Source organism: Aotus nancymaae, unplaced genomic scaffold (genome assembly GCF_030222135.1).
Source record: "Aotus nancymaae isolate 86718 unplaced genomic scaffold, 86718_ANA_hifiasm-v0.15.2.pri h1tg000014l, whole genome shotgun sequence".
Classification (NCBI taxonomy): domain Eukaryota; kingdom Metazoa; phylum Chordata; class Mammalia; order Primates; family Aotidae; genus Aotus; species Aotus nancymaae.
Genome location: NW_026988425.1, coordinates 112,186,333 through 112,208,418, shown reverse-complemented (window position 1 = coordinate 112,208,418; position 22,086 = coordinate 112,186,333). Strand labels below are relative to the sequence as shown.

Here is a 22,086-nt window from a genome sequence, read left to right as displayed (position 1 = left end):
TCCCTCTCCCCCAGAAGCTCACTGGGATTAGGAAATGCTAATGAATTAGGTGGCACATGACTCTGAATATGCTATTATTACACCTATGTTACAGATAAGAGACTGAATCATCAAAAACATTTAAATGATCTGCCTGGTGTCAAATTAGAAGTCACTGGTGATGGGTTGGGTGAGGTGGCTCACACCTGTAATCCCAACACTTATGGAGGGCAAGCTGGGTGGATCACTTGAGGTCAGGAGTTCGAGACCAGCCTGGCCAACACGGCAAAGCCCTGTCTCTACTAAAATACTAAAAAATGCCACTGGACATGGTGGTGGGCATCTGTAATCCCAGTTACTCGGGAGGGTGAGGTAGGAGAATAGCTTAAACCCAGGAGGCAGAGGTTGCAGTGAGCCAAGATTGCGTCATTGTACTCCAGCCTAGGAGACAAAAGAGAGACTTGTCTCAAAAAAAAAAAAAAAAAAAAAAAAAAAAAAAAAGTCACTGGGGATGATTTGGAAGGATCTGCTGCTCTACCTTGGCTGATGAAATTCATAGTTTCCCCCAGCCCCAGGTCAAGGTTAACAGACAAAAATGAGAGGCAAGATATTTCCTGAACTCTCTAGCCTTCAGACCTCTCTGCATTATGGAAGAAAGGGGAGGCTGGGAGGAATCCTGTAGAGACAGAGGCATCTGGGAGGACCAGTGTGGGGACTGCACACCTGCTGTTGACTGACCATTGCTAGGAGGACAGGGACAGACGATTCCAAATGGAGAAACAGGCACGTTGCTCCAGGGCTGCCGCTGCAGGCCCCGCTCAAAGTTGCTTAGAAGACCTGTATATCTTTGACAAATAGCTCTGAGGGGCGTGGAGCAGGTGAGGATGCAGGGGTGCTTTGCACTGTCCCCACTCTGTTCACCTTTTATTTTGAGACCAGGAGCCTGGGACAAGCTACGTCTCCCAAAGACTGCTGAGAAGAGACCACTCACATCGCTTTTAGCTCAGACCAAGAGAGGAACGAAAGCCTGGGAAACTTGGAGAGGGCGCTGGATCCTGAAAACATTGTCATTTCAACCCTGGGAGGGCTTTTATGTTTGTGGGAGATGGAGGCCTACATGCATCTTTGGGAAGGTGTTTCTCTAGGTTCTGGAAAAGCCACCTAGACAAGCACACACTTAGGGCGGCCCTCTGCCCCATGCAGGTGCGGGTTCTTGAACCACCAACGGCATCCAACCTTCTGATGTGATCTGTTTGGCCTAACCAATGTTTTGAAAATAAACAAGTTCACAGTTAAAAATTAGAATCTCTAAGGCTGGGTGCAGTGGCTCACTGAGCCTGTAATCTCAGCTCTTTGGGAGGTTGAGGCAGGCGGATTGTGAAGTCAGCAGTTCAAGACCAGCCTGACTCTCATGAAACCCCATCTCTACTAAAAATACAAAAATTAGCCAGGCGTGGTGGTGCATGCCTGTAATCCCAGCTACTCAGGAGGCTGAGGCAGGAGAATCACTTGAACCTGGGAGGCAGAGGTTGCAGTGAGCTGTGATTGCTCCACTGCACTCCAACCTGGGCAATGGAGTGAGATTCCGTCTCAAAAAAAAAAAAAAAAAAATCAGAATATCCTTACTTCTTTCTTTTTTTTGTTTTTTAATTTTATTTATTTATTTAAGAGACGGGGTCTCGCTATGTTGCCCAGGCTGGAGTGCAGTGGCTATTCACAGGCGCGATCCCACTGTTGATTAGCACAGTTTTGACCTGCTCTGTTTCCAACCTGGGCTGGTTCACCCCTCCTTAGGCAAGCTGGTGGTCCCCGGCTCCCAGGAGGTCACCATATTGATGCTGAACTTAGTGTGGACACCCAATCAGCATAGCGCACTACAGCCCAGAACTACTGGGGTCAAGCGATCCTCCCACCTCAGCCTCCCGAGTAGCTGGGACTACAGGCATGCGCCACCGCGCCCGGCTTGTTTTTTTGTTTTGTTTTGAGATGCAGTCTCACTCTGTCACCCAGGCTATAGTGCAGTGGCACAATCTCAGCTCACTGAAACCTCTGCCTCCCAGGTTCAAGCCATTCTCCTGCCTCAGCCTCCCAAGTAACTGGGACTACAGGGCATGCTCCACCATGCCCAGCTAATTTTTGTATTTTTAGTGGAGACAGGTTTTCACCATGTTGGCCAGGCTGGTCTCAAACTCCTGACCTCAAGGAATCCACCCACCTCAGCCTCCCAAAATGCTGGGATTACAGGCGTTAACCACCATGCCCGGCCTTACTTCTTTTTTCTTAAAGCAACAAAACCTGAAAATCTAGCATCACTGCACCTGCATTTGCATGTGGATCTGTGTGATAATGATTATTTTCCCCAAAATCCTGGAAGCTTCATGAAGGCGGCCTCCAAGACTGTCTCACTCACCTTGCACCCCCAGCACCTGACACAGTATGAGGCATGCCACCAAGTCTCTTCTTAATGCCAGTGAATGCAGTGAAGACAGGGCCAAGCAGTGGGGGACGGCAGCTGATAAACAGGACTATGGGCACATTGCAGGTTCCCCTTCTAGGACTTCAAGGAATAATTTAGGGGAAATTTCCAGGGCTTAAGAGTCCTGTAGCTGAGGTAGAGTCAAGACAGGACAGAGTTCCTAGAAAGGATAAGCAATATTTTATCAGAGGCCCCCCAGAACCCCTGATCCTGAGTCAAGCATCAGGAGCAAGCAGTTTATATGAGAGGTGATCTCAGGGGGCACTGGCAAGGGACTGGGGAAGGAGGAGGCAAGAATGGGGAGGAAGCCAGTCATTTTCAAGTTATCACCGTGGCCACTGAAGAACATCCAACCCCCCACAAGAATTCTGGGTGTGGTTAAAACACATCCTTAGAGTTATTCCACCTCAGCAGTGAGGGAGCTGGGGTATTTATACACCCACTCCAGTTGATCATTGATCCAGGGTTGCTCTCAGGGGTCTGCTGAGTGGTCAGTAGAGATGGCTTCTGCAGCAAGAGAAAAATTCAGCCAGAAACGCAGGTGCTGGCAGTTGCAGAGCAATGAGTATGAGGAGGGCACAGTCAGCACCTGCTTCACTAAGGGTGTCCATTGTGAAAAGTAAAAATTTCCTCTTCAACATTTCCCGTTTTGTTAAAGAATAAATAATGTGTTAGTTTCTTTTCAAAACTAACTTCCTTCAAGCTTCCTTGCTTTTTACTAATAACTCTTCATTAAGCCCTATGTAGCTGTTAAATATAGTAAGGGAATAAGTACATTCTGTGTCCTTGTACTTTCACCAAGTTATTTGTTCTGGCCTATAGTCTGCTCAGACATATTTGAACATGCCCAGGCATTTCCTGGCTTACAGCCTACACCTCTTCCTTATTTGGAAATGTTATTCTCCTAGTTTCCCATAAACAACCCCCTTCCTTTCTTTGTTCTCCATCGAGCATTTACCTATTTAGGAAAGTTTTAAGTTTTTAGCCAATCGGGATCAGTCTAGATTGTGAGGTCCAGCTCCAGCCAATGGAGACAGGACACAGCAGTAAGGACCCAATGCATCAGCAATAAAAAAAAACTCCACCTTTCTTTGTTCAGTATGTTCTCACGACAATCAAGCTTCTGAGAAGCACCCTTTCTGCAGAAAGTAAAATCTCCTTGCTGAGAAAAGTTCTTTGTCTCAGTGCTGGTTCTTTTTTTGGCACGGAGGAACAAGCATTTGTTTCCAACACCATTTACCCCATTCTCACTGTGGCATCTCCTACACTGGTGAGAGCTGAGGTTCTACTCTAAAGCTTCTCAACATCCATTTTGCATTCTGTGGCTCTCTGGGAGTGCTCTGGGAAGTCCTGGACAGAGGCTCAGGCTAGTCTTGTACAGAATTTATGTTTACGGCTTGGCCATATCTCTACTGCCATTTCATTCATCATTCATCATTTCACTTAACCCCTAAAACACTTAGTGAATCTCTTTGTTTGGCAGGCACTGACCTAGAGGCTGGGGTACAAAAATCAGATAAAACACAATCTCTGCTTTGAAGTACTTTATAAAGCAGTATTTCCCAGGATTTAGAGAGGTGTTAAATGCCAAACAAGATATTTTGTTAAATAGGTTTGAAAAGCTTTGCAAAATACCACCTCTTCTTGGATAACTGCAAAGCACATTGACCTATTAAAGGCTCTGAGAATGTCTGCAGAAAAGATACCTGTTTAACTATTTTACCTAGGATTTTCCACAATTATTTGGCATTGGAGACCTTTTATACCAAATTACCTTTATTAATATCCCAAGGAACTTGAATTCTGTGGAACATACTTTGATAAAGTTATTGGATTTCCATCTAACCCACTGAAGGCCTTAAGAGAGAGAAAAAAAAAAAGGGCTGAATAAGCAAAGATTGACTCTTTCTCCCTGCTGGTCTTTGAGCTGGGACATCAGTCCTTTGCCATTGGAATTGGACTTGAACTGGAACTTACACTATTAGCTCTCCTGGTCTCAGGCCTTTGGCCTCAAGACTGGAAAGATACCATCAGTTTTCCTGTGTGTGCAGCTTCCCAACAGCAGATTTTATGGAACTTCTCAGCCTCCATCATCATGTGAGTTGATTCTTCATGATATATGATATATCCTGTTGCTTCTGGTTCTCTGGAGAACCCAAACTGATACAGACTTTGGTAGATATTTTTGATAGGATGGTCTGCAGGGCCTTACAGCTCACAGACTGCTTTACAGATGTATAGGTACAAAGGAAATCTCAAATCCTTCACATTAATTACCTGCTCTGGGATATAGACACTATCTGCCTCCTGATGGAGTCAGAGTTCTTGGTTCTAGGAAATATATAAATTGTATATTCACTAAAAACACTATGTATAAATTCTGATGTGAAAAAGTCCAAGTAACAGAAACACTGATACAGTAATTACACTTAGTTTGGGAGCCAATTTTATTGCAAAATTGTCCTTAAACTGTTTCTTGACTTTGCCCTTAATCACAACATGTTAAACACTCACAGGAAATCAGCATATGGCTCTTTAATGAACCAGCAGTGCATGACCAAGAAGTGTGGAGGTCGGTGTTTATTTTGAGATCAAAGGAAGAAAAATGAAACCCAGAGATACTTTTTTTCGGAAAAAAAAAAAAATCACACTCGTGTGTGAGGGTGACGGGAATCTTCTTAATTTAACAGTTTTCTCCTGACTGTCCTATTTACTCCCACCACTAATCTGAATCTATACATAGGGTTTAAATATCACCCCCTCTAGCTGTTTACTACACAGCCAATTATTTACTTTTAATTAAGAGATGTCCAAAGAGTGTCCTTCCATTTCATCCTTGCAGCCAGACAACAGAGGGTGTGGCCTTTCCACAAAGAATGACTTTCTGTAATTCACATCCAAGAAAAGACACAGAAACAGGAAGAGACTAAGGAGCAGTTCCTGCTTTGACTTGAAGGAAAGCCAGGCTTAAAGATGATAATTTTTTCCCCCAGAACTTAAAAAAAAAAAAAAAAAAAAAAAGAGCTGTATGCTCACTACATGGTGCAGGGTGAGGCCAGAACCTGGCACAATTCCTGCTCCCAGGTCTGTTCCGTTCAGTATTTGCTTGCTTCCTGCTTGCCTCCATCCTTCACCTCCCAGAGTTATGCAAAAACCTGGTTGTTGAAATGCTGTCGTGTGGATAACACGCCATCTAGTGGTCAATAGGACAATTGCAAAAATAGCTTCATAGGTCCTATGCCAAACTATTCCAAAATTGGGCTTCAGACCTCAGTTACCTATGCCATTGGTTCTCAGGCTTTTTCTCACATTAAAATCACCTGGGAGGCCTTTAAAAATCTGATGTCCAGGCCATACCCCATCACAATTAAATCAGAATCTCTGGGGGTGGGGCCCAGACATAAGCATTTTAAAAACTTTTCAGGTGATTCCAAAGGGCAGCCAAGCTTGAGAACTGGTGACTTTTGCAACAAAATAGTTAAAAGGCAGAAACACTTTATGCAGTGATGATAAATCACATGTATCATAAAAAAAGTTTCATGTATAGACCACATATGAAGGTTGCTTTTTTCCTTCTTCTTCCTTTTAATTGGATTTTATTTATTTATTTATTTAAACAGGGTCTCACTCTGTCCCCCAGGCTGGAATGCAGTGGTGTGATCTTGGCTCACTGCAACCTCTGCCTCCTGGGTTAAAGTGATTCCTATGCCTCAGCCTCCCGAGTAGCTGGGACTACAAGCATCTGCCACCACGCCAAGCTAATTTTTGTATTTTTAGTAGAGACAGGGTTTTGCCATGTTGACCAGGCTGGTCTCGAACTCCTGGCCTCAAGTGATCCACCTGCCTCAGCCTCCCAAAGGATTGGGATTACAGGCATGAGCCACTATGCCTGGCTCATAATAGTACTTTAAAACTTGCTTCTTCAACTTAATATGCTATGGATATCTCATGTAGTCAATATGCTAGATCTAACGCATTTTCCTTTTTGAAAAACTTTTATTTTAGGTTTAGGGGTACATGTGCATGTTTGTTATGTAGGTAAACTCATGTCACGGGGGTTTGATTTACATATTATCTTGTCACCCAAGTCCTAAACCTAGTACCCAATAGTTATTTTTTCTGATCCTCTTCTTTTTCCCACTCTCCATCCTCAGGTCGTCCTCAGCATCTGTTTTTTTTTTTGTGTCCATGTCTTCTCTTCATTGAGCTCCCAATTATAAGTGAGAACATGCGGCATTTGGTTTTCTATTCCTGTATTAGTTTGCTAAGGATAATGGCCTCCAGCTCCATCAACGTTCTTGGAAATGGCATCATCTTGTTCTTATGGCTGTATGGCATTCCATGGTGTATATCTACCACATCTTTATAAAGTCTACTGTTGATGGGCATTTAGGTTGATTCCATGTTTTTGCTATCGTGAATAGTGCTGCAGTCAACATAAGTGTGCATGTATCTTTATAATAGAATGATTATATTCCTTTGGGTATATACCCAGTAATGAGATTGCTGGGTTGAATGGCAGTTCTGTTTTTAGCTCTTTCAGGAATCGCCACACTGCTTTCCACAATGACTGAACCAATTTACACTCCCACCAACTGTGTAAGCATTCCTTTTTCTCCACAACTTCATCAGCATCTGTTATTTTTTGACTTTTTAGTAATAGCCATTCTGACTGCTGTGAGATGGTATCTCATTGTAGTTTTGATTTGCATTTTTCAAATGATCAGTGATACTGAGCTTTTTGTCCTATGCTTTTGGCCACATGTATGTCTTCTTTTGAAAAGTGTCTATTCATGTTCTTTGCCCACTTTTTAATTGGGTTGTTCGTTGTCTCCTTGTAAATTTCTCCTTATAGATGCTGAATATTAGACCTTGCAAATATTTTCTCCCATTCTGTAGTTGTCTGTTTACTTTGTTGATAGTTTGTTTTGCTGTGCGGAAGCTCCCAAATTTTATTGGATCCCATTTGTCATTTTTTTCTTTTGTTGCAGTTGCTTTTGGTGTCTTCATCATGAAATCTTTGCCAGTCCCTATGTCCAGAATGGTATTGCTTAGGTTGTCTTCCAAGGTTTTTATAGTTTTGGGTTTTCCATTTAAGTCTTGAATTCATCTTGAGTTACATATGGTGTAAGGAAGGGGTCCAGTTTCAATCTTCTGCATATGACTAGGCAGTTATCCCAGCACCATTTATCAAATAGGGAGTTCTTTCCCCATTGCTTGTTTTTGTCAGCTTTCTCAGAGATCAGATGGTTGTAGGTGTGTGACCTTATTCAATGCTATTCCTATCAAGCTACCAAGGACATTCTTCACAGATCTAGAAAAAACTATTTTAAAATTCATATGGAACCAAAAAAGAGCCCAAAAAGCTAATGCAATCCTAAGCAAAAAGAACAAAGCTGGAGGCATTACCTTACCTGACTTCAAATTATACTACAGGGCTACAGTAACCAAAACAGCATGGTACTGGTACAAAAACAGACATGTAAACCAATGGAACAGAACAGAGAGCCCAGAAATAAGGCTTAACTCATTTTCAATAGCTATGAAAAATGAAAAACCATCTGTAAATATGTGTATGTTAAGGTATAACATCCACCTGTGGATTTCTCTGGTTAGGTGGTGTCTTTTCTATTCCGGATTCTAGATTTCCTGTAATGCATAAGCAATGCCTCCCAAGCTGCCATGCCCCTACTCTTAAAATTATACACACGTTCTCCTAAATTTATTCTATTATCTTTTGTTTTATTTTTCATTTAGGGTTAATTCATGCTTATATTCATGGCTGGAGGTGTTATCTTCCAGATCAATAACCAATTATGTTAGTAGCATAATTAAATAAACAATTTTCTCTCCCACTGAACTAAAATGCCATCTTTATCATGTATTAAATTTGAATATATACTCAGTTTTTTTGACTTTCTGGTCTTTTGATCTGTATACTTATTTATAAGCTAAAATCACACAGTTTTAAAATTATTATATTAGCTTTGTAGAAAGTTTTAATAGCTGGCAAGGGAATCCTATGTCACTGTCTTTTCACAATTAACTATTTTTGTTGTCAGCTCTAAGACATTTAGAATTTCTCCAATATAAATGCTAAATATGTTTCTATAGTCCCAGGAAAATGCCACTGATATTCTGATTGGAATTAATTTAAGGTACATATTTATTTAAAAATCATTGACATTTATGATGATTAATTCCTCCCATTCAAGGACACACTGTGTCTCACAATTAGTTGAAATATGGTTTCTATGCCCTGTAACAAAATGCTATGGCTTTCTTCATGGAGGTCTCATAATTTCTGGCTAGTTTTAACAGTTAATTTTTCTAAGTAAATAATACAATGGCTATAAAGCACTTAACCCAAAAATCCAGTGCATAGTAACTATTACAAATGTTAGGTATTAAAATTATTGTTGTTATTTTTATTATTAACTTTACTTATTCTCATTAAGTAAAATCATAGAAAAGATAAAGCTTGAAAAAGCTCTCTGCCGGTTAACTCACATGGATCTTCGATATTGTAAAAATGTCATTTCTCCCCAAAATCAATCTATAGAACCAATACAATTCCAATAAAAGTTCCAGGAGATTGTATGTGTGTGTGTAAATTCACAAGTTGCTTGTAAAATCTGTAGAGAAAGACGAAGAACCAAAAATAAGCTAATCTTGAAGGAAAATAAGAGGACTTACACTAGAGGACATTGAGACTTCTTTTGAAGCTCAATAATTAAGACAATGTGGTATTTGGAGCAAGTTTAGACAAATGACCAATAGAACAGAATAGTCTAGAGGTCCACACACATGCTCAATTTATGACAAAAGTGACACTTAAGTCATAGCAATGGGAAGGTAGTGTTGGATCAATTAGAAATCTGTTTATGTTAATTTCTACAAACATTTTACACTAAAATCAGTTCCAGATGGATTATGAGCCAAAATATAAAAGGTAAAACAAGAAAACATGTAAAAGACAATAAAGGAGAATGCCTTCATGACCTTGGGATAGACAAAGATTTCTTTCACAGAATTAAAAAAAAAAAAAAAAAAAAAAAAATGGAAGAAGAAGAAAGTAAAACATTGGCTGGGCATGGTGGCTCACGCCTGTAATCCCAGCACTTTGGGAGGCCAAGGTGGGTGGATCGCTTGAGTTCAAGAGTTCAAGACTAGTCTGGTCAACTTGGTGAAACAGTCTCTATTAGAAATACAAAAATTAGCCAGGCACAGTGGTGGGCAACTATAATCTCAGCTACTCAGGAGGCTGAGGGCGGAGAATAGCTTAAACTCAGCAGGTGGAGGTTACAGTGAGCTGAGATCACACCACTGTATTCCAGCCTGGGTAACAGAACAAGACTCCATCTAGGAAAAAAAAAGAAAGTAAGTAAATCATTAATAAATTGAGCTATATTAAGAACTTCTGTTTATTGAAAGGGACCATTATTTGGCTTAACATAAGAAAATCAATCAATGCAATATGCCATATTATTAGAATAAAAGAGAAAAAAACAACATGATCATCTCAATAGATGCACGAAAAGTATTTGACAAAATCCACCACCCTTTCATAATAAAAACACTCAACAAACTAGGAATAGAAGGGAACTCCCTTAATCTGATAAAGGGCAGCTATGAAAACCCCACAATTAACATCATTCTTAATAAAGGAAGACCTACTGATGAAAAGGCAAAAGGCCTAAGATTCTTCTAGATCAAGAACAGAGCAAAGATGTTCACTTTCATTATTTCTATTCATCATTGTCCCAAACGCTCTAGCCAGGGCAATTAGGCAAGAAAGTAAACTAAAAGGCATCCAGACTGGAAAGGAAGAAGACAATCTCTATTTACAGATGATATGATCTTGTATATAGTAAATTTTAAGGGATACATACCAAAGAAATTTATTAGAATAAATGAGTTTACCAAAGTTGCAGAGCACAAGATCAATATACAAAAATCCATTGTATTTCTATATATGAGTAATGAAGAATTCAAAAATGAAATTAAGAAAATAATTCCATTTATAGTAGCATCACAGGGAGTAAAAAAGGATTAAGTTTAACAAAAGATATGCAAGAGTTGTATGTTGAAAAGTACAACACATTGTTGAAAGAAACTAAAGAAGAGTTAAATAAATAAAAAGACATCTATGTTCATGAATTAGAGCACTTAATATTGTTAAGACGACAATATTCTCCAAATTGTTCAATAGATCCAATTCAATTCCTACCAAAATCCCAGCTGCTTACTTTGCAGAAAATGAAAGCTGATCCTGAAATTCATATAGAATTTTCTGATTCAAGGGACCCAGAATAGTCAGAACAATCTTGAAAAAAAAAGAACAAAGTTGGAAGACTCAAACTTCCTTGACTTCAAAAGTTACTACAGAGATAGAGCAATCAAGGCTTTGTGTACTGGGATAAGGATAGCCATATAGATAAATGAAATAAAATTGAAGATCCAGAAATAAACCCTTGCATTCATGGTCAGTTGATTTTTAATAAGCATGCTGAGGCAATTTAAAGGTGGGAAGGAACATTCTTTCCAATAAATAGTGCTGAAAAACTGAAGATCCACATGGAAGGAGTGAAATTGGATCCCTACCTCACACCATACCCCAAAATTAACTTAAAATGGATCATACACTACAGCTAAAACTATCAAACTCTTAGAAGGAAACATAGGTGCAAATCTTATGATTTCAGATTAGCCAATGATTCTTTAGACATGATACCAAAAGTACAAGTAACCAAAGAAGAAATAGATAAATTGGACTTCTTTGAAATTAACAATTTTTATACTTCAAAAGATGCCATCAAGAAAATGGAAGACAACCCATAGAATGATAGAAACTATTTGCAAATCATTTATGTGATAAGAGACTTGCAGTCAGATATAACTCTTACAACTCAACAATGAAGAAACAAATAATCCAATTAAAAAATAAGCTAAGGGCCGGGCGCGGTGGCTCACGCCTGTAATCCCAGCACTTTGGGAGGCCGAGACGGGTGGATCACGAGGTCAAGAGATCGAGACCATCCTGGTCAACATGGTGAAACCCCGTCTCTACTAAAAAATACAAAAAATTAGCTGGGCATGGTGGTGCATGCCTGTAATCCCAGCTACTCAGGAGGCTGAGGCAGGAGAATTGCCTGAACCCAGGAGGCGGAGGTTGCGGTGAGCCGAGATCACGCCATTGCATTCCAGCCTGGGTAACAAGAGCGAAACTTCGTCTCAAAAAAATAAATAAAAAAAAATAATAATAAAAATAAATAAGCTAAGGATTTGAATAGACATTTCTTTCCTTTTTTTTTTTTTGAAACAGAGTCTTGCTCTGTTATCCAGACTGAAGTGCAATGGTGCAATCTTGACTCACTAAAACCTCTGCCTCCTGGGTTCAAGTGATTCTCCTGCCTCAGCTTCCTGAGTAGCTGGGATTACAGGCATGTGCTGCCATGTTCAGCTAATTTTTGTATTTTCAGTAGAGACGGGATTTTACCATGTTGGCCAGGCTGGTCTTAAGCTCCTGGCCTCAATTGATCCTTCTGCCTTGGCTTCCCAAAGTGCTGGGATTACAGGCATGAGCCATCGCACCAGGCTGAATAGACATTTCTTCAAAGAAGATATACAAATTGCCAATAAGCAGATGAAAAGATGCTAAACATCATTAATCAGGAAAATGCAAATCAAAAACCACAATTAAATACCACTTTCTATTCTCTAGGATAGCTGTAATAAAAAAGATAGACAATAACAAGTGCTGGCAAGGATGTGGAGAAATTGAGCCCTCATACCTTGCTGATGGGAATGTCAAATGGTAAGAGGCTGCTGTTAAGAATAGTTTTGTCATTCCTCAAAAGGTTAAACACAGTTACATATGACTCAATAACTCCACTCCCAGTGATAAATTCAAAAGAATTGACAACATACGTTCACACAAAAACCAGTATACCAGTGTTCATAGCAGCATTATTTATAATGGCCAAAGAGCAGAAAAAAATCAAATGTCCATCAGCTGATGAATTGATAAACAAAATATATTATATATATATGTATAGTATATATATAATGAATACACATCTCAAACATGGATGAACTTTGAAAACACTGTGCTAAGTAACAGAATTCAGACACAAAAGGTCACGTGTACTGTATGATTCTATTTATATGAAGTGTCCAATATAGGCAAATCCAGAGAGACAAAGTTTAGGTTAGTGGTTGCCAGGGATGAGAGGAGAAGGGAATGGAAAGTGACAGTTAAAGGGAATGGAGTTTCTTGGGGGATTATACAAATGTTCTGGAATTGGATCATGGTGATGAATGAACAACCTTGTGAATATACCAAAAAACACTGAAACATACACTGTAAACGTGTATTTTATGGTATGTGAATTAGATCTCAATTTTTAAAAGATCTCATTAAGAAAAAGAAAAGGCACGACTCAGCGTGTGAGGAAATATTTGCAATGTGGAACCATAGCGGTTCAACCATAGAAACAAGAAAGGACTTGTATTTCATACACACAAAGAACAAAGCAGCTGGGCGTAGTGTCTCACGCCTGTAATCCCAACACTTTGGGAGGCCAAGGTGGGCAGATCGCTTGAGCCCAGGAGTTCGAGACAAGCCTGGGCAACATGGGGAAACCGAATTCTACAAAAAATACAATAATTAGCTGGGTGTGGTGGTGCGCACCTGCAGTCCCAGCTACTCAGGGGGCTGAGGTGGAAGATCACTTGCGCCCACGAGGTCAAGTGATGGCACCACCCCACTCCAGCCTGGTGACAGAGTGAAATCTTTTCTCAAAACAAATCAAAACAAAGAAAGAGACAAAAAAGCAAATCAATGAGCGAAAGACACACAGCCCTGCAGAAAAATGAGCAAAAGATGTGGACACTTCACAAAAGAGGGTATTAACATAGCCAATAAATATATGAAAAAACGTTCAATTTCATTAGTAATTAGAAAACTGTAAGACCCTAATCCTAACTCTAAGACTACTCACCATAACCCTAAACCTTAACCCTAAATCCTATCATAATGGCTACAATTTAAAACTTAAAACTCTTGGGACAGTGCCCTTTCTCTCATCCCCAGAGGGAACCACAGCTCTCGCGGCTACTCCATAGCTTGGTTGTGTTTGAGTTTGAATGGTGTATTATTTTGAATCTGGCTCCTTTCACTCAACCTTCTGTTTGTGAGATTCACCGACACTGCTATGTCTTGCACCAGGTCATTCATTTTGGTTACTGTGTTGTATCCCATTGTAGAATAGATCAGTTTTCTTATTCATTATTTCTGTTGCTGAGCATTTGGGTTGTTTCCAGTTCTGGTCTATTACAAATAACACTGCTGTGTGAAGTGAAAGAAGTCAGATACATAAGAATGCATACAGTGGCCAGGTGTACTGGCTCACACCTGTAATCCCAGCACTTTGGGAAGCCAAGGCGGGTGGATCACCTGAGGTCAGGGGTTCGAGACCAGCCTGACCAACATGGAGAAACCCTGTCTCTACTAAAAATACAAAAATTAGCTGGGCATAGTGGCACATGCCTACAATCCCAGCTACTCGGAAGGCTGAGGCAGGAGAATCACTTGAACCTGGGAGGCAGAGGTTGCGGTGAACCAAGATTGTGCAATTGCACTCCAACCTGGGCAACAAAAGCAAAACTCCATCTCAAAAAAAAATGCATACAGTGTGAATCCATTCCACTGGCTCACCCAGTCTATTAGTGTGTGTGTGTGTGTGTGTGTGTGTGTTGAGACAAGGCCTGGCTCTGTTGCCCAGGTTGGAGTGCAGTGGTGCAATCTCACCTCACTGCAACCTCCACATCCCAAGCTCAAACATCCTCCCACCTCAGCCTCCTGAGTAGCTGGGACCACAGGCACATGCCACCACACCCTGCTAGTTTTTGTATTTTTGGTAGAGATGGGGTTTCTCTATGTTGGCCAGGCTGATCTTGAACTCCTGAGCTCAAGCGATCCACCCGTCTCGGCATCTAAAAATGCTGGGATTACAGGCGTGAGCCACTGCACTCAGCCTCCAGTCTATGGTTTTGAAGAGAAAGGACAGTGCCTGCCAGGGGACATGAGGGAGGCTTCTTCTGGGTGCTGGTTATCTTCTGTTTCTGGGTCCTGGTGCTGGCACAAGGGTGTACTCATTTTGTGATTCTGAGAGTGGTACACTTAGGATTTGTACCATTCCACACTTCAATCAAAACCAATTTAGGAAAATCAAAACTCACTTGATACCAAATTGGGCAATCTATTTCCTTCGCTATCCACAAGCTACTAAAGCCACTTTATGAAGACAGGCAAGCTGGAGCTACTCCAGATGGAGGATGGCCATGGGGCATTTGTCATGGGTATTATTTACAGGCCTGAGTATTCCTTCTAGGCTGCCCTGCCTTTTGGTTTACTTCCCAGACATCCTTGATTCATCCTTGGGTCTTTGCCAAATCCTCACAGTTACTGACCATGGCTTTTCCATTCTCGACTCTAAGTACTAAGAGCTGATAGTGGCCAGCCGCAGTGGCTCACACCTGTAATCCCAGCACTTTGGGAGGCCAAGGCAGGTGGATCACGAGGTCAAGAGATCTCGAGACCATCCTGGCCAACATGGTGAAACCATGTTAAATTTTCTATTTAAAATATAAAAATTTGCTGGACGTGGTGGTGTGCACCTGTAGTCCCAGCTACTTGGGAGGCTGAGGCAGGATAATCGCTTGAACCTGGGAGGCAGAAGTTGCAGTGAGCTAAGATTGCACCACTGCACTCCAGCCTGGTGACAGCGAGACTCTGCCTCAAAAAAAAAAAAAGAGCTGATAGTATAAATGACAATAGAATCCATTCACTCTTTTACGGACTTCCTTTACTGTAAGTAAGTAAATTACTAACAGTGATGGACAATCAGGTGAAATGATGAAAAGAAAAGATATTTCCGACTGGACGTGGTGGCTCATGCCTGTAATCCCAGCACTTTGGGAGGCTAAGGCAGATAGACCACTTGAGGTCAGGAGTTTGAGACCAGCCTGGCCAAACATGCTGAAACCTTGTCTTTATTAGAAATACACTACAAAAAATTAGCCAGGTGTGGTGACTCACACCTGTCATCCCATCTACTTGGGAGGCTGAGGCAGGAGGATCACTTGAACCTGGGAGATGGAGGTTGCAGTGAGCTGATATCGCACCACTGCTGAGTGAGACTTCATTTAAAAAAAAAAAAAAACAGAAAAGATATTTCCAAACTACCCTAAATTCTGTTACATGGACACAAAAAATATATTTGTTCCATTATAAGTTTTTGGAGAAATCAGAGTGAAAAGCCCCATGCCAGTATTATTTCAACAGTCCCTGAAAAATGCCTTTGGTGAAGCACTCTGAAGAGCTAATGCTTTACACACGGGCATCGCCACTCGGCATCTGGAGTGTTAGATGCGATGCATTTGCTATATTTTAATTTATTAGAATATGTATTTTAAAGCAGTAGGCTGGAAATCTGACATATATACTGATTTTTTTTATCACATTGTCATATAAGGGTGTTTCTTAATTCAGTGCCTTTCAGAAGAGAATAGAGCTGCTTGAAAATCGATTAAGTATATTTCATCATGCAATTCAGTCTCTTAGATGCACAGGAAACAATTTGCTGCTCCCTTGACAGTATGGGCTGTGAGTCTGGCCAAAGCCATTTTTTTTTTTTTTTGAGACAGAGTTTCACTCTTGTTGCCCATGCTGGAGTGCAATGGCGTGATCTTGGCTTACTGCAACCTCCACCTCCCAGGTTCAAGCAATTCTCGTGCCTCAGCCTCCCCAGTAGCTGGAATTACAGGCGTGTGCCACCATGCCTGGCTAATTTTTGTATTACTAGTAGAGATGGGTTTCTCCATGTTGGTTGGGCTAGTCTCGAACTCCCGACCTTAGGTAATCTGCCTGCCTCGGCCTCCCAAAGTGCTGGGATTACAGGCGTGAGCCACTGCGCCCTGGCCAAGGCCTTTCTGCCTAGACTCACTGCACAGTCATATTTCTCTTCTGGAATCCTGCCACCCTCGAAGATGCCACGGCCTCCCTGATTGTTCCTCTGCCCAGGGTAGAGCCCAAGGGAACAGGCCACAGGAGCCCTTCTGTGGGAAGCAGCACTCCACTCCTGGCCTTCTCAACAACTCTTCCACTCTGCCTAGGGGGAAGAATTTTTCCTGGCCTGGGGGTTCAGCGTGGAGGGCAAAAAGCTGTGTTCTTCCTCCAGGAAAGTTCTCCCAGCTGTGCCTCATTCAGGAGGCTTCTTCTACACCCCAAGACTGAGGCATTGGAAAAGCTAAGGCCAGTGCCTGAATCTGCTCTTCCTTACTTTCTGCTGATCATCCTTCCCTAAGTGACCTTGAAAGCTGACATTATGGGGAAAAGGAATCTAGCTACTCTCTCTTTCTTTCCTTCTTTCTTTCTCTCTCTTTCTTTCTTTCTCTCTTTCTTTACTTCCTTCCTTCCTTTCCCTCCCTCCCTTCCTTTTTTTTTTTTTTTTTTCAGAGTCTTCCTCTTATCTTCCAGGCTGGAGTGCAATAGTGCAATCTCGGCTCACTGCAACCTCCCCGCCTTCCAGGTTAAATTGATTCTCCTTCCTCAGCCTCCTGAGTAGCTGGGATTACAGGCGCCCACCACCATGCCCGTTCATTTTTGTATTTTTAGTGGAGACAGGGTTTCATCATGTTGGGCAGGCTGGTTTCGAATTCCTGACCTCAAGTGATCCACCTGCCTCGGCCTACAGGCATGAGCCACCGTGCCCGGTGAATCTGGCTATTATTTCAAATAACACTCACTTCCTTCCACACTGGCGCCCTGGGTCTCTCGTGCCTCCTGTCTAATCAAATCCCAGAAAAGGACTGAGCCTCCACCCGCCTCAGTAGCCATGTCTGCCCAGGTATTCTAACTTTGTATTCTGCTATACGAAGTTCAACAGGAGTTACTCCCGGGTTTGAGTGTGGTCTGGGGTTATCTTCACACCACTGCCTTCTACTAACTTGCCAGGTAAAAATTTGACTGGGATCTGCTGTCCCTGCCTCCCCCGGGACAGCACTGTTTGATCCCTGTGTCAAAGCCCGGTGTGTACCCAGAGGAAAAAGCATATCTAGGACCCAAGATCTCCTGGTACTTGTCACCCTGTGACCCACTTTGACTCATCCTGTCACACTGAGCAAGTTGTTCGAAACTCTGTGGCTTGGTCTTGTTGTTGCAAAACATCAATGACATCTGCTCTCCCTTCCTGACAGTTATGTGGCGAGAATAAGTGAAATACTGTACTGCCATCGCTAGGAAAACAACAGTTTGTTGGACTCGAGACATTTTCACATCTATTACCGCATCTATCCAAACACTCGGCTTCAGAAAAATTAATCCTCATGGGGTATACAAATATAAAGGAGGAGAAATTGCTCTTTAATACACGAAAAAATATACTAGTTCCTGTATTCCCTAGCACAGTATTTCCATTTTGATTGGTTTTTCTGCTGTTCGCTCCCCAAGCATGTCTTTACTTCACAGGGGAAAAACTCACATGGTGGAGCTGCAGTGTGTTCAGCCCTGTGTGGTTTGGCAATTGAAAAGGGATCTGTTGGAAGGAGCAAGGAATCTACCGCACTGATCTTGGTGAAGTAGCCAGGTTTGCTGAAATCAGCAGGAGGTTTGCAGCCAAAGAAGGCTCCAGTCTTAAGTCCCCTGAAAGACTTGACTCTCAGACTGGGCATCCCATCAGCTTCTCCCTCTTCCCTCCAGCCGCACACATCCTATTTCTTACCCATACTTCTCCTTTACTCCACAGCAACACCAAAACTCCAAAGCTCCCCATCCAGTTAAGACCATTTAGATTTTTTTTTTTTTTGGAGATGGGGTCTTGCTATGTTATCTAGGCTGGCCTGGAACTCCTGGGCCCAAGTGATCCTCCTGCCTCAGCTCCTGAGTAGCTGGAAATATGGGCATGGTGGCTTCAATCTTTTTGATCGAAGAGGCAACTGTTAAGTTCAAGATGGGGTTTCTCCAAATGACAACATTACTTAAATAAGAAAATACTGCAACAAAAGCCAGTTTGATAAAGCAAATGCTTTCAGAGCAACATACTTTTAATCTTTCAGAGTCATCTCCCACCCATCCACACCTCTTTTCTTAGTTTTCCTCATTTCCCTTCCTCTCTTTCTTTTCTTTTCCTTCCTTTTTTTTTCTTTTCTCTTTCTTTTCTTTTTCTTCCTTCCTTCCTTTCTTCTTTCCTTCTCTTTCTTTCTTCTCTCTCTCTCTTTCTTTTTTTGACGGAGTCTTGCTATGTCATCCAGGCTAGAGTACAGTGGCACAGTCTCAGCTCACTGCAACCTCCGCCTCCCTGGTTCAAGTGATTCTTCTGTCTCAGCCTCCCAATTAGCTGGGATTACAGGCATGCACCACTATGCCCAGCTAATTTTTGTCTTTTCGGTAGAGATGGGGTTTCACCATGTTGGTCAGGCTGGTCTTGAACTCCTGACCTCAGGTGATCCTTCCACCTTGGCCTCCCAAAGTGCTGGGATTACAGGCAGTGCTGGGATTACAAGGCGCCACCATGCACCTTTTCCTAATTTCATTTTCATGTGCACTCCCATACTTTCAACAAATCTATGTTGAGGGTCTCTTTCATGAAACATCATATCTAGCAACCCAGAGTGGGCAGAACAGACCCTTGCCCTCCAAATGTGCTTTGTTACCCTCAGAATTCTCTTTCCTCTTCTAGCCCCTTCTTACCATCTTCCCAAACTTATCACTGCACTTGTCATCAGCCTTTGTCATCAGCTGATGAGGCCATCAAGTGCTTGTTTTTATTTGGGGAACCACCAGGGCTCAAACTCACAGCCAGAGAAGACATGGGCCTCCTGAACTCACTCTCCATGCTTTTAATTTCCTTCCCAGCCCTCTGTTTATCATGGACAGTGGTCTCATTTAAAACAGAAAATCACTTCTTGTCACTTGTCCTGTCAAAAGTCTTCTGTTCATCTAGCCTGACCTGGTAGCCCCATTGCCCAGCTGTCTGTTTCAACCTTCAGCTATTTTTCTGGAGGTGACTTAGCAAGCTGCACTCACTCTTCTCCCCTGAGAGTTCCCTAGGCCGGTGGCTGCCTGGGAAGACATGTGCAAGTATTACCACCACTCAAGACGCATTTCTTATGATGAGGCAGAAATGAAACAAAGCAAGCCTGTACATCATTTTCATTCACCACTGAGGAATTGCAAATGTTGTCAAAGTGAAACACATTTGCATTATTCCAATCCCCTAATTTATCTGGATTTCCACCTTCATTTGTGAAACAAAGGAGTCAGTGAAGCAAAATCAACAAAGCTTTGGGAACTCTTGTAAAAGTAAATAAAATAAATATTGTGATTCCACAATATGTTTTGACATATTTTGTATTATCTCTTCATGATTCAGGCTGGGGGCAGGAGGGGAAAGATGGACAATTGCTGTAAATCACGCTTTTCCTGAAAGCGATAGCTATATTTCATGGACTACAGGCTTATGCAATTTCAGAGCCAGAAACAATTTGTATGAGTTATCTACTGCTGTGTAACAAAGAACCTCAAATCAGCAAATATTTATTATCACACAGTTTCTGAGCATCTAGAATCCAGGAGTGGCTTAGCTGGGTTGTTTGGGCTCTGATTCTTGCATGAGGCTGCAGTCAAGCTGTGGGCTAGGACTGCGGTTGTTTCAAGGATTGGCTGGGGCAGGTGAATCCACTTCCAAGCTCACTCGCATGGTTGCTGGCAGCCCTTGGTTCCTCACAGGCTGTGAGCCAGAGACTTCAGTTACTCACTGGCTACATCTCCAAAGAGGTGCCCATGACATGACATCTAACTTCTCCCAGAGTGAGGGATCCAAAGCAGAGAGAGAATGACCAAGAAAGAAACCACAATACCTTTTACAATCCATCATCAGAAGCGACATACCGACCGCCCTAGGTACAATGACAAACTAATGACAGGAGATGGGGATTGCTGGACACTGTCTTGGAGGCTGGCTACCCCAGAACCTTAGAAATAATGCAGTCTATTAAACGCATGCTCTGAATGAAGAGACCCCCTAAACAGGCTTTGTGTGAGCAACATGGCTGTTTATTCAGCCAGGTGGTGGGGGTGGGGGCTGAGTCTGAAAAGAGAGTCAGGGGAGGGTGGTGGGATAGGAATTGGTTTTATAGGTTTATGGTAGGTAGAAGTTACAATTCAGGACAGTTTTTGCAAGCTGGGAGGGGGTTGTAGGGTCTGGAGTTACAAGGTTGACGAAGGTCGATTATAAAGTCCAATTGCCTTTTCAGTTGAGGTGGGAAGAAGGAACAATAGAAGAATGTCTCAAGTTAATTAGGTGCCGCTGGGGTTGATCATTCTTCCCCTTTCTGCAGTCTTCCAGTTACTTCAGACTTTCTAGTTCCAGGAACTGCCCTGCAGTGTATGTGAAGGTCACAGAAATTACATGGCATAGTCCATGGTGCAGTCAGTCAGCCTAAAAGACCTTACACAGTCCAGTTCCCTTAATGACAGCTAAGGAAGCTAAGGTCCAGAGAGTTGGCCTCTGAGTGAGTTGGCCAAGAACACGCCAAAGGTTAATCACCAAACCAGAACTTGAACCCAGACTTTCTATATTTTAAAACATTGCAATTTAGCAACTACATATTTTACTCCTTCAGTGCTTACCAAAAGCAAGAACTGGACTAGGCAGCACAGAGATTCCAGGATAAAGAAGACAATCATGGTCCCTGACCACAAGGTCACAGGCATGGGGTGGAGTGGGATACACAGAATGAGATTACCCAGTAGAATGGAGCACACGTCATCAGAAAGTTACAGCTGAAGACCCTTGACAGTTCAAAGGCAGGCCTAATTCCACTGGCACCCTCAGGGGAGGCTTTGTGGAGGTGGTAACATTTGAGTTGGGCCTTGAAGTATGGATAGATTGAGGCAGATGGGGATGAACAGGGTGGGGCTAGGCTGAGAGTCGATGGTTCAACCCTGATATCTCCAAATCTAACTCTGTGAGCTTCAACGACGGCGGTATTAATCAAGGGCTCCAGCTCTGAGTTACCCTTTTGGCTACTGATGACTCAACTTTGGGGCTATCTGGAAGGAGGACCTTGATAGCTTTGGTAAGAGCTTCAGTTGCCTTGGCTGCCACTGATGTTTTTACTGACGATGCTGATACTTTGTGATCAAGACTTTGAAACCAGCTTCCCGATCATACCTATTGATGTCATCCAGACAATCCCCCAATACAGGGGAAAACCAATTTTAAGTAGTTTGATTCCATGTCTGTTTGTTTCAGAAAATCATCCTTGCCTGTTTACCTGCTCTCGAGTTGATATAGGAAGTTTACTACTGGGGACGTGGTAAGAGGTTAGAAAGGGTGGGCTTCAGTTGATGGCAGCATTTCCCCAACCACAGGCCAGAAGCTTTCAGGAAGGAGGGAGTGGAGGGGCGGTCAGTGGAGGTCCATTACAGAATGTGTTCAATCGGGCTCATTATCCACCATAGTTAGAAAACCCACAGGTGGGCCTAGCACAATGGCTCATGCTTGTAATCCCAGTACCTCGGGAGGCCAAGGTGGGAGGATCACCTGAGTTGGGAGTTCCAGACC

At 42.3% G+C, this 22,086-nt stretch overlaps 1 long non-coding RNA gene across 1 annotated transcript in view; it reads right to left on the bottom strand.

Moving 5' to 3' along the window:
- LOC105707625 (uncharacterized) overlaps window positions 1-22,086 on the bottom strand; it is a 43,830-nt gene that overhangs the window by 8,864 nt on the left and 12,880 nt on the right. The window lies entirely within an intron of this gene.